Genomic DNA, 13,140 nt, shown 5'->3' with positions numbered 1-13,140 from the left:
ACTGTATATATTGTAAATAGCTGCTTGTAAATTCTGCTAGCTGTAAATAAATTGCTTCATCTATATTCCCAGGGTCCGTCTGAGTTAGCTGGGGCAAATACAAAGTGTGGGGGGGGCGGGTAAGAGCCCAAACCATCACACTCATGGTCACTGTCCCAGTGGGGATGGTGCCACCTAATATGGTGCAGTCATCCTTACTACTGATAGTAGTTTAAGCAGGACTATTAAGAGTGTTACTAGAAGAGATGTGGGGAAACATGAGAAATTCATTTCGTGGTACAAGTTTTGTTTCTGAAAGGGAAATATCCAGCCTAAAATAAAAACACAGAGGCCTCTAACTGGCAGTTACTTAACTATTGCCCAGGAAAGAAGCAAAGATTTTATGGGGAAATTACATATTAATAAGCATATTCTCATTCATCAAAACACCTCCCTCAGTATATATTTAAACTGATGTATAGGACATTGTAGACAAACTATTAGTAGTTCCATCAGAGCTATGTCTTTGGAAAACTTTAGCATCCAACACAATTCATAAGCCTCAAATTCACATTAAAATATTTCCCTTTTCTTGGCAGTCACAAGCAGCTTATCGACCCTTTTCCATGCCAGATCAGCTTTTCTTCACACAAACTCAGATGTCTCTCCCAAATAACCTTGACTTATATTATTTTTACATTTCTTTGTACATTTATCTCGTTGCTTTGCTGAATTAGTTGTGTTTATTTTTACCTCACTCTGCCAGCTGCACAGATACCACTAGCTGTGAGACAAAAACCTTCACAGCTGGAAACAACCTAAAATAGGCTCTGGGATGATGCCACAGATACACAGCATCAATTAGCAGCAGGAGCAGCTGTTGCAGCAAGCAAAGACCTTCCTGTGTTTGGTTTTCTCCCTTGTCATTTAGCATCAGATGACACCACTCCTCATCAGGAGGCAGTCATTGTACACGTGCTGCATGACAGTCATTCCAGCACAGACGGCCAGAATAAGTCTTTGGAGCCACTCATGTGCAGTGCAAGCTCTATTTTGAGGTTGCTAAGTAGTGCAAAGGGACTTTTTGCTGTCCATGATGCACATAAGCATCTTCCCTTGTGGGGAGCAAAGCACAGTGAGCACTTAGTCACCAAGTAGCTGCCCTATTTTTAGGGAGCCCAGATTTATGGGAGTTCTCCATCATCTCAATGGCAGTGTCCCAAGGACAATGCATGCCACAGAGACCTCAAAAGCCACTGATGATGCTACACAACTCTACAGGAGAGTTATCTGCACAGATTTGTCTTTCAAACTGTAGTGAAGATGGTGGCTCAGACTTCTGCTACTTGTCCATGGCTGCAGGAGGAGAGAGAAAAAGAAGGCAAGGGTGAGGGGATGAGAAAGAGAGAGAAAGAAAGGTAAAATGAAGGAACAAGGTAGAAGGAGAAAGGAGGGAAAGAAAAGAGAAATTAAAGGAAAAAAGACTGATTAAACTCAGGTTGTAAATTATGGGCCAGTTATTAAGCCTGTTTCAATAAATTAAGGTTGTTAAACCAAATACAATTAGCCCCCCAGTACTGTGTGTGCATGCAGGTTCATGTCCTGAGGACATTGTTCGATCAGGAATCCAAGCTACTGTCACGCATCAATCTATAATAATCCTGCTGTGGATCACAAACAGAATTACTTCATTTAGAAAGACTTCCCTAGCAAGTCTTTCTAAATGAGAAAACACATAGAAGTGCTGTGTACAAGGCATTTGGAGGGAACCATGAAATGAAATGCATTGAAATAAACTTGTCTAAGGTGCAGCTTGGTAAAACAGAGATCTTCCAGTGCCATCTAGGAAGAATGTTTTACAGGTGGGATTTTGGTGGACAGGTGAATAAGGAGCATCACAGCAATTCTGTCAAACTCTTCTGCTTCCCATGTCTCAATATATGCAAAATAAAGCATAAAAAATAATTCAAGGTTCCAGTAGGTCTTTAAGAACTGCAAGCAGAACATAGTGAAAATAACAATGTGTGTGTGTGTGTGTGCACCTGTGTGTGTACTTTGAAATAGCATCATTACAGAAGACTACACTGATGTAGGTTCTTTATCTTTGAATTGTTGCATTTAATTCCAAACATAGACACTTGTGCTGAATTCAGCCTCAGATTGATTGAGATTTAATAGTTTTAAATTATTCTTCAAGGGATAGCAAGGAAGACTCAAGGCCCTCAGTGTTGAATCACCAGAGAAATACAAGGTGAGTCACTTAATCTCAGATCACTATAAGACAGTTCCTCAAGATGACCAGTTGTCTCAATATTACTCTTTGAAACAACAAGGTTTGGTTTTGTTTTGAGTATTCCTGAGTCACCAGACTGGGTGAAGTGCATTTTTTTTTTTAATTCCTAATTGTTTTGGTCCTCCTGTGTTTTAAAGCCCAATAAAAATATTAATTACCTTATCATAAGTGTTTCATAGACCATAAGCAGGTAATTTCAAAAATGCTCAAAGAGAAAACAGAACAAAGCCTAAAACAGCAGCACTTCTTCTCTTAACTTCCTAAGAGCAGTACATGAAACTCAGGCATAATTTACATTGGTTCTTAATGCTTTAACTTTCAAGACATCTGTAAAATAGTGTCCTAGATAGGTGCTCTGAACTGTGTTATTTCTTATACCTAAAGGTACTGTGTCTTTGCTGAACCACCTGCACACTGATTTTCCTGCTTAAGACTGCCTGAAATACTGGAGCCCTACGGAGCCCAGGGTGCTGGGTCTGCTCAGTCCCCCACTGCCTCCCTCACCTAGGGTGGTGGCAATACCTTTCTCCTCCTGTTCTCAGGCATGCCTTCCCTTTCAGTGAAGTATTTCCTAATATCCACCTGTGCTAGTTAGAAGCAAGCTGGAATGTTTTGGTAAAAGAACTAGATAACGGGCAATGAAATGGAAACAATTGATGTCAACTTCTCTCACAGTCTCTCTGAGAGCTCTGGGAAGAAGAAGAAAAACTTTCTCCATTTTGTCTCTCTCTTGTTTTTGCCTTAGACCGAGACACATCTTTCTAACATCACTGCTGTATAGGGTTAACACTCCTGGGGGAGTGACCCTGAACCTGACCCTAGGGGTCTTGGCCCCTCCTCAGGGGTGGGCCACACTCCAGGTGATGGTTAGCCCACTCCCCCCACTTCCTGCGGTATAAAAGAGACAGGACCTCCCTGTCTCTCCCTCTTTCTCTTTTCCTGCGTTCATGATCACACACACACTGATACTGCATACCAGCACAACACGTGGCAGCCACGAGGCAGAGACACCATCACACTACTCGGGTTGTATCCATCCCTGTTTGTATTTTGCTGTTTTCCCTTCCTTATCCTTTGTAAACTCCCCTACCTCCAATACCCTTTTCTAAGTTATTGTTAAACTTTTCCTTTTTAACTTCCAAATCGAGTGAGATTGATTTATTTGGGTGTCCCTACCTTTATCTCTCTCCCTGCCTTTTGGGGAAAGGAGGGGGAAGAGAGGAGGGCACTCTATAAATTCTATAAATTGTCATTGGGTCTACCAAATTTATAAGAGTCTCTGGGAACTTGCATTTGAACCCAAGACAACTGCTTTCTAACCCTGCTCCCTAACCTCTTGGCTGCACCTCTCTTCTTCCTGAGAACTGGGGTAAGGTTGAGAGGGCCGGGGGGAGGTGTTGGGGTGGTTTGAAAGCCCCTCCTGGGGACTCAGGTTTCTGGGAGGGGAGTTGTGCTTTTGTATTGTTTATCCTTTGTATATTTCTGTATATAATTGTATATAACTGTATATATTGTAAATAGCTGCTTGTAAATTCTGCTAGCTGTAAATAAATTGCTTCATCTATATTCCCAGGGTCCGTCTGAGTTAGCTGGGGCAAATACAAAGTGTGGGGGGGCGGGTAAGAGCCCAAACCATCACACCACCCTAAACCTCCCCTGATACAGCTTGAAACCTTTTCCTCTAGTCCTGTCTCTTGACACCAAGGAGAAGAGGCTGCCCTCTCCTTGCTCCAACCTTCCTTCAGGTAGTTGTAGAGAACAATGAGGTCTCCCCTCCAGCCTCCTCCAGACTGAGCAATGCCAGTTCCACCAGATGCACCTCGAAGGTCATGTGCTCCATGCCCTTCATGAGCTTTCTTGCCCTTTCTTGGACATGCTCCAGCACCTCAATGTCCTTCCTGTAGTGAGAGGGGTGAACAGAGCAGAATACTCAAGGTGTGACCTCACCATTGCTGAATACAGGGCGATGGTCACCTCCCTATGCCTGCAGCCCACAGTGCTTCTAGTACAAGCCAGGATGCCATTGGCTTTCTTGGCCACCTGGGCACACCGCTGACTCATATTTAATCAACTGTCACCCAATACCCCAGATCCCTCTCCAAGCTGCAGCTTTCCAACCACACATCCCCAAGTCTGTAGCTTACCACAGGACTGTTGTGCCCCAGTGGGCTGCTCAATGAGCAGCAGGCATCCTCCTCTCATTTTAGAGGAAAAAAAGTGGTGTGACCTTATTGGATCAGGATGGGGTTTCAGTGGGGCAGCCTCTTCAGCTAACTCAACAGGGCATGTATATCAAGCACAAAGTTTTGCCTCTGCACAGTCTAACTAATCCTGATAGGGCTCCCTGTCTCTAGCATCTTTGATGACTTGTTATAGTCTCTGAATGCAGCATACACAGATTGTGAGAGGCATACTGATTGTAACACTCTCATACAAATTTCCCCTACACTTTGTGTCAGAACCAGTATTGGTGATGTCTACATAAGTGTTTCTATTTTAATTCTAATATGTAAGAACACTGTTTTAATCATCACATTTCAGCTGAGCTAAAGAGCTGGATTACTAAATTAAAGATGTTTCACTCTGCAAATTATTAGTACGAATCCATCTGGTTTCAGTACTGCAAAGAAAAAAAAGACTACCTGGTAAAAGCTATTGTACACTCTTGTGAAGAGGAAGGTAATGTGCAAGCATCCACACCATAAAACCTCTTCACAGCTGGAATCAGGCTACACCTCTGTGAAAGCCTCAGATGAAAATCAAATGACTGATGAGCATCAGAAACCAAATCAATCTTTTATCCACCCCAGGTGATCATGTTTGGGCTGTGAAGAATACATGTCAGTATGGCAGGGCAGGAGCACTGCTGCTACTCCTGGCTGCACTGTGCATGGTCTGTGAGTGAACTCAAGGCCTCTGTTCCCTGGGCTGTCAGTGCTGGGTCTTTCACAAACACTAAATTCACATAAAAGTGCTATAAAGTTTTATTATGGGGGGGAAAAAAATCACCCTTTAAAGAGCTCAATTTTCTGCTGAAGAGAACTTTTCAGGCTGAACAGTAAAAGCACTTGGGACAAGGCATAAGTACACTGGGAGACTTTGGCAGAAGCTGGCACCAAGCTAAACACTGATTGCCACATACCATTACCACCAGCTCCTTGCTTTGACTATAAATCAGGTGTGTCTATGTATTTTCAAACCTAAAATCAATGGTCATTAAGTTATGTCTGAGTTCATTCCTTGCTCACACAGTCTAAACTAAGCCAAGGCATTATATAGCACCATATATTAAATGAAACTGCTCTCAGGAGCTTAGCAAATTAAGCTAAACAATGTTACATTGCTCCAGATGCTCTCAGCATGGTTCTTTCTTCCTTTTCCTCCCCAATTTTTTTTCCCAGAGAAATAACACAGTATTTTAACTATTCTAGCTGGACACAACACCAAAAATAACTATCTAGATAGGTAGGTAGAGGGATAGATAAAGGGAGAAAGAGAGAGAGGGGGGGAGAGATAAAGAGATAGGGAGAGAGAAAGAGAAAAAAAAAAAAGAGAGAGAGAGAGAGAAAGGGGAAAGGGAAATGAGAAAGGAGAGAGAGAGAAAGGGTATTGAGGTGCCCAAGAGTCTAACTTATTTCTAAAGAAAATCCCTATGTGCCCCAGACAAAAACTACCAAACTAAAGTGAATTGCCCATGTAGATTTGAGAAATCAAAACAAAGCACTTCCCTGCAGTTTCATGCACTGTGTATCTTTTAAAAAGTTGTATCCTTGAATTAGATTCAAGGGGAGAATGCAGGCATCGTAACACCACTTTAGGCACCCAAATGAAAAATTGAGATCCTCAAAACTTCCTCAAATTTCCACAAGAGAAATCTCCTAGGAGACTAAATTTCTGTATGAGGAGTGAGCAGAAGTGCTTGAGTCCTGAAAGCACTTGGCAGTTTGGTGTCTATCCCACACCTAAACTTTCTGATATTCCTAGTCAAGACTATCTACAACCTGCCTTATCTCTGAGAGCTGATGCGTCAGAAATTCCTCAAGGATACTGAACCTCAGAAAAATCACTGCCAGGGCAAGAAACCATCCATTCCCTCATTCCAGCCCTCCTCATCCTGGATATCAGTATTAGTAGTGTAGGAAGTGTTTCCTTGTTTTGCAGGATCAGATCTTTAAACTTCTCCATGTGAGCATCTTAACCATCAAACTGCATCAAGCTGTCCTGTTCTGCAGAAGCACATCACAGGCTCACTTCACCCTTCATATGCAATTATGAATGTACAGGACTACAAAGAAGAAACTCACACTCCTCTTCAAGCTGCCTTTGGAGAGCTAAAAGAGAGGCAATTTGGTAGGTGGCAAATCATGATGCTCACCTGAGAGCATAAGATAGGTAGTCATGTCCCTAATACCCCTCAGTATTTGTTCCTGTGCTTAGTTTGGGTATCTTTCTACTGTACTCTACTTTCTCCATCCATTTCAGGAATGTGGGCTTGTAGCTGTGCATTCACTATCTGTGAAGATGCCTAGAAGTCGAAGGCTGCCTTGCAAACCTAACCCCATATAAGGAGCTAACACTCTAGTTTTGGAACACATAACAGTCATTTATTTAATTTCTAGCTAACTCAGTTAATCCCATGTATCACTTTCAATGAAAAGGACTCACATGTCCACATACCTTTAGAGACTGAGGCAGTCCTCAATATCTGCAAAAGGCTAAAATAACCAGAGAGAAAAAAAAAAACCAAACAACTGGCCATCATTAAAATATTGTAAGGACTTGCTCTGTTCCTACACCAGAAATTGTGAAATAGATTATGTAATGTAGGAACAAACTATAATTAGATGGAGCGAGACTAAAAAATGGCAGGTTTATGTTCCCCTTAATATTAATTCTCTGCCAAAGCACTTCATTAATTCTCAGTTACAGGTCAGAGTTGCACCATGAAATAGTAGGATATGTTAAATAATTATGTGCATAGGTCTATGTTGCCTCACTTCACTTTGTGAAAAAGGTAAATGTGATTTTTGTGAGGCAAAAAATTCCATATCCACCAGACATTTATAGATCAGGAGAAGGAAATACATTTGGCTGCAGGATCCCCCAGTGTTCTTCCTCCATAAAGCATTTTCTCAAGTTACCTATGAAATCAGTGAAGCGATGGCACAACCGTTGCTAAAACATGCAACTGAAAATCTTAATCTGAAAAAAAAACTACATTTTGCTTCTTCATAGGATAAATGATTAAAAAAAAGACAAAAAATAACCCTCCAACCACCCAAAAAGAACCCCAAACCAAACAACCACACAAAAAGCCCACCACATTTGCTAATTCTTTTGTGTTTTTACTGGGAAAAAAAAGTCAGCTGAGCAGTGTAAGGTAAAAAAGAAGCAGGGAACATCTCAGTCTGCAAGGCCAAAAGTGATGCTTAACTTCTCATTAACGCAGTCATACTGTGCAATAGACTCCTTCACTCTGTAGGTCTAAGATACTGGGTCTGAATCTGTGGTTTTGATTAGAAAAAGAAAAGCAACTCAGTTTGGTGGCTTTTTCAATTTCCACTCTGGCCAGTTTGAGCTGACTTTGAGTTCCTCCTGCCTTTGCTAAGACAGAGGTTCTTCCACAGCAGCTAGAAGAGGAACTGATTTTAAGTGGAAGGAATTTTTTCGTTAAAGAGTTTTAAAGTTTGAACTACACTATCATCTAGAATATATGGAAGTGTTTTATTTAATTTAACTTAACAGAACTAGTTGCATTATTTAAATATAGCTTTATTCAATCTTTCTCCTATTGAACCCTCAGACTGGATAATTTGCTACCTTTTAAGTGCATAGTTGTAAATGAAGCTTAAAACATAGTTCTTTACACTAAGCATAATTTAGAGGAAAAAGCATCCTGGACAGATGTCTGCTCCATGGTTTATAGAAGTATGTGATACCATCCACACTTTTCACAGCTAAACCCTTGAAAACTGGGTGAGTGACAAAGGGACCCAAACGTGAAGAGCATTCATTAAAAGATGTAAATAGTCAAGATCCATGCTGTTTTGTTTCAATCTTCTTTATCCTGTTGGAAACAGGAAAGCCTCCTGTCATGCAGACTCAGGGATTTTCAGGCCCCGATAGAGGTTAGTGACATTTTCAATTCGTGTTTGTTTTCATTCTTCTAATCACGAACCCTGTGTCAGCCTGAGAAACCAGCTGAGCTTAATCCATAACCTTTTACAAGTGAAACATTAACTCACAGCATGTCCTGTTGTCTTTTTAAAGCAATACAGAAGCAAAGGGAGAAAAAGGAAAGAGCCACAATATACATGATAACGCATAGCAGAAGCCAAATATGAAAGTTACTTGAAAGCAGTTACAGTTGGACAGTAACATATATTTTAGTTCATTAAATTCATCATGATCAGATGTCATAACTGCTGCTTACTTCACAAGAGCATTCAGGACAGGAGGCTAAAGGCAAAAGTGTAGAAAGAGCCAAGTAAAGCTTATCTAGAATTTTATCCTACATTTTCATAAACATTCTGGCATATTTCTACAGCATCATTTTTGATTAGTAATAACTATGGAGAAAATACCCAACTAGTTTCTCCTTTTTCCCTTCTACAAATTAACTAGTCCCACTGGTTTTCCCCTGCAAGATGCATGCAGTTATGTGGAAAATACTTTCGGGTTTTATGGCGACACAGTGCAACAAGCTGGATTTTATACAAGGCAAACTGCTGGCCACATACCCTTCCACCCCACAGAGCATGGGGAACAACACACACTCAGCAAACCTGAAGGGAAGAACAGCTCTGCCTACAAAGCACACCGAGCCAAGGAAAGATAATTATTTCTCTAGCCTGTAAAAACCATTATGGAGAAATCCTGACCTCCCATCTCTCTGTTGGATAACAAATACAATCACATGTATATTAAAGAGGTTCTCAAGTTACAAACTTTTATTACTCAGAATGAGAAACCATCATAATTTTTAGAGGAAAATAAAGAAACAGCAATCAGAAGCTATCTGAAAACAGCACAGTAAGACATAAATTGAAGGGTATCTCATTTAATGAAAACAAAGATACAAAAGACAGCAAAGTAGCCCTCAAAAAAAAGGCAGCTATTAAGTTTGAATTAATTTATGTTCCACAGACAGTTCCTGTGAAAAAGAAAATGGAGAGAGAAATGTGAAACCCAAATCCTGGCTTTGTGAAGTACTGCTGACATATCTGAGATTATAAATACAGAAATAGAAGTAAAAGCAGTGGAGAAGAAAGCAGTTTTTCAGCATACAATGAAACTAAATTAGTGAAGCTTTTCATAGAATAGAATCATAGAATCAACCAGGTTGGAAGAGACCTCCAAGATCATCCAGTCCAACCTAGCACCCAGCCCTAGCCAGTCATCTAGACCATAGCACCTCCAGGGACGGTGCCTCCACCACCTCCCTGGGCAGCCCATTCCAATGCCAATCACTCTCTCTGGCAAGAACTTCCTCCTAACATCCAGCCTATACCTACCCTGGCACAGCTTGAGACTGTGTCCCCTTGTTCTACTGCTGCTTGCCTGGGAGAAGAGGCCACCCCCCACCTGGCTACAATGTCCCTTCAGGTAGCTGTAGACAGCAATGAGGTCACCCCTGAGCCTCCTCTTCTGCAGGCTAAACTACCCCAGCTCCCTCAGCCTCTCTTCATAGGGTTTGTGTTTGTGTGTTTTGTGGCTGACTGCTCTTTTAACTGAGTTTATATCAACAGGCAGTATGACAAGGCACACATAGAAGCCCCTAGCAATGGCCCAACCATGGAAAATACTTCAAACAAAACTTTTCCTTCATTAGGTACCAGAGAACCCCCACACGGGAGTTTAAACTTCAAGGAGCTGATTCTCTCATGCCAATGGAGGCTGCAGCATTTTCCTCACAGATGGCATTCACAGGATTTCTTTTCCTTACGTCACCACTCATGTCCCTAACATCTCTGGCTTCTCTATTCTTCTGTGGCTGAATTTGGAAAATAGGTTGAAAAATTAAAGAGAAGGGAGAAGAAGAAGAGAGAAAGGAAATAATTGAAGGTACTCAGGCAGATGTGTATACATACATGCAGTAAAATCTTAGAAAGCCCATTTACTTAGCAAACCAGTCTAAAATATCCAGATTTAATTAGAGCAAGCAAAAAATTTCACCTTTGAACTGTCCAAGGTATTGCTCCATTGACCACACACCGGGACATTATGCCATTTCTCTACCCAGGCTGCCTGACTGTTACATTTTGATAGTACATGTGTGCCTGCTAGCCAGAACAGCAATAAGACCTCCTAATCTAGCAAAAATGTGATGAAAAATTAAGATGCTGAAGCTGAGACTAACAGAGACATTATCTGCTGTGTGCTGCTCTCTTGTGCAGAAAAAGGTTGGCATGGAGAGCTGGACCTGTTGCTGTCATGCAGATCAACAGGGAAAGAGATCCCTGTATTTGCACAATGTTTCTCATCCGCTTTTTGGACAGAGTTACTGGTTAGACTGGAAGTCACACAGCCACAACCCAGTCCTATTTTCAGGACCACAGTGCAAGTTGAGACCAGAGCTCCAAGTCCTGCTTAATTCTCTGGCCTGCTCCCAGGACAAAGCGTCTGCTTAGCCAGGGCACAGCATAACAGTACAATCAAGCCTAGAATAAATAACAAGAGACTTGGAAGGATTAAAAATACTTTTATGGCTAGGGAAGTATAAATATGAAAGAGGAAGAAAGTCCATTTAGAGATGAGAGGAATGAAATTAATGGCAACTCAAAAAAAAATAGGTGGGGGGGTGTGAGATAATATTTTTGCTAAATGAAAAGTAGAAACAACAATAAAAAATAGAAACTCTACTAAATATAACCATTAGTAAATACATGTAAAAAGACTACATTAAATATTTAATTTGTCCTTATGAATTAAGAGAATTAACTAATAAATTTAATCCCTCACCAGTTATTATAACATTAGTAAGTATCCATGCATGACCTCTGGATGCATCTCTAGTTAGATTATTATCTTCTCAAGCTCCACCAGCCCATCCATCATTTATTTAGTCTTCATGCTGACTAACCTTCCCTGTGTTATTCCACCCTTAGTTGTTCTGTAATTGCTCTCCTGATTCTTTTCCATCCATACAAAATGTAAGACTGCAGCTAGTTTTTGACAGTCTCTTTTCTCCCCAGCTGTATTTTACTACTAGAAATATTTTATCTTTATGAATTATCTCTATGTATGTGCTTGTCCTGTTCAACATGCTCAAGGCAGTTCATGTCCCTGGTTAGTTGCTTGTTCTTGCCTCAAGAATTTATTTACTGCATTGCATTAGTCACTGTGGTACAGAGCATCGTGCTTAGCGTACCAGAGATTCATCTCACCAGTGGAAACTACTGCTCCTTCCATGTATCAAAACCCTCTCACAGAAGTTTCAAAATATAACACTGCAATTGAAAAGGCATTTTTTATGCATAGCCCAATGGAAGCCACTCATTTTCACCTCTTGTTCTTCCCACTGCAATTTGATAACCAACAGCAGAGGTCTGTGGTGATACTGCTGAATCTTCGTGTCTGTCAACATACACCTGAGCCTTTGACGTAGAAGGGTGTCAAATGCATTCTAAGGAATAAGTAGACCATGCAGTTAGTGGATCATCATGTGTTTTTCAGTGATGTGGTTCCAGCACTATGGATGAATTAGGTGCCTTACCTTTCTCTGACACATGCTTTCTGTATCAAGGTGGTACTTCCAGCATTTGCTTCCTGTGAGCCTGTAATACAAGGAGATATATTTGACTTGGAAGATTTGCCAGTGAAACAGCTCAGTTGCAGCACTCATGTATGCACTTTCTTAGATATGCATAGAGTAATTCTCCTCATCCAATTGCATGGCCAAATGTTAAACATCCATCCATGACTGCAGATATTTTACAAGGTAAATAGGAGAATTGTCAGTCCAATGTGGCAATTTTGTTGGGGCATTCTCTCTACACAGTGCTTTCCCAAGTTGTACTTTCAGACAAGGATGCATCATATCCCTGGTAGAAGCAATGGCCTGTGTGACCCTTGGTTTTTCCTGTGTTTCTGCTATCCTAGAATGTGAGCAGCTCCAATGAGCAATGCAGGTTGGTAAAGTGAACACTGCATCAGTACCAGGAAGCAACTTTTACTATATACAAACAGACAAAAAAAAGAGAAAAAAAGATTGTGGTAATTCTGACCACACAGATTGCTTATTATCTCTCCTCTCTTTTCTTCACGAGCTGCATGCATTTGCTTTCTCTGATTTTGCATGTCATTGAGGTTATCAGCCTTCCTGTTTCTATGGTCCCTGTCATACATCTGTTCTTTCTGCGAGTTACGTTTTTTACTGTTATCTTGCCAGCTCAAATACTTGCATGACAGCATGGTCCAAGACCCTTACAGTACAAAGTGGGCTCTGCAGATCGTTTTTCACAGCACTGCAAAATTCTTCAGGGTTTTTCCACCTTTTAACCCTTCACAGTGTTCCACATAAAGTTGTTTCACATGTTTCTGAGAAAGTCCAGAAGCTAAGACTCTGCTTAACAGTTTGAAACTAATTTTATATGAGTCAAAACCTGATGGTCTGATCTTATCTTAAACTCAAAAATGTGACTATCCATTGCACATTCTATTTCTAGCCTTTGTTGTTTTCTATTTTAGCAGGTTATGTTTCTAAGGTATTATCTGAGGAGGGATTTGCAGTGATTAGGACTGTCAAAATCAATTAAATGCCTTTCTACCTCATTCCATGAACCCAGATCGATGCTCTCTATTCCTTTAGCAAATTCATTTCATTAGTAATCCCAAGGCCTGTTTCAGGAGTGTCTGGTAGATTTACT

Source organism: Pogoniulus pusillus, chromosome 1, assembly GCF_015220805.1.
Source record: "Pogoniulus pusillus isolate bPogPus1 chromosome 1, bPogPus1.pri, whole genome shotgun sequence".
In the NCBI taxonomy this organism is placed as follows: Eukaryota; Metazoa; Chordata; class Aves; order Piciformes; family Lybiidae; genus Pogoniulus; species Pogoniulus pusillus.
The sequence above is the reverse complement of the archived record's forward strand: the minus strand, read 5'-3'. Positions refer to the sequence as shown.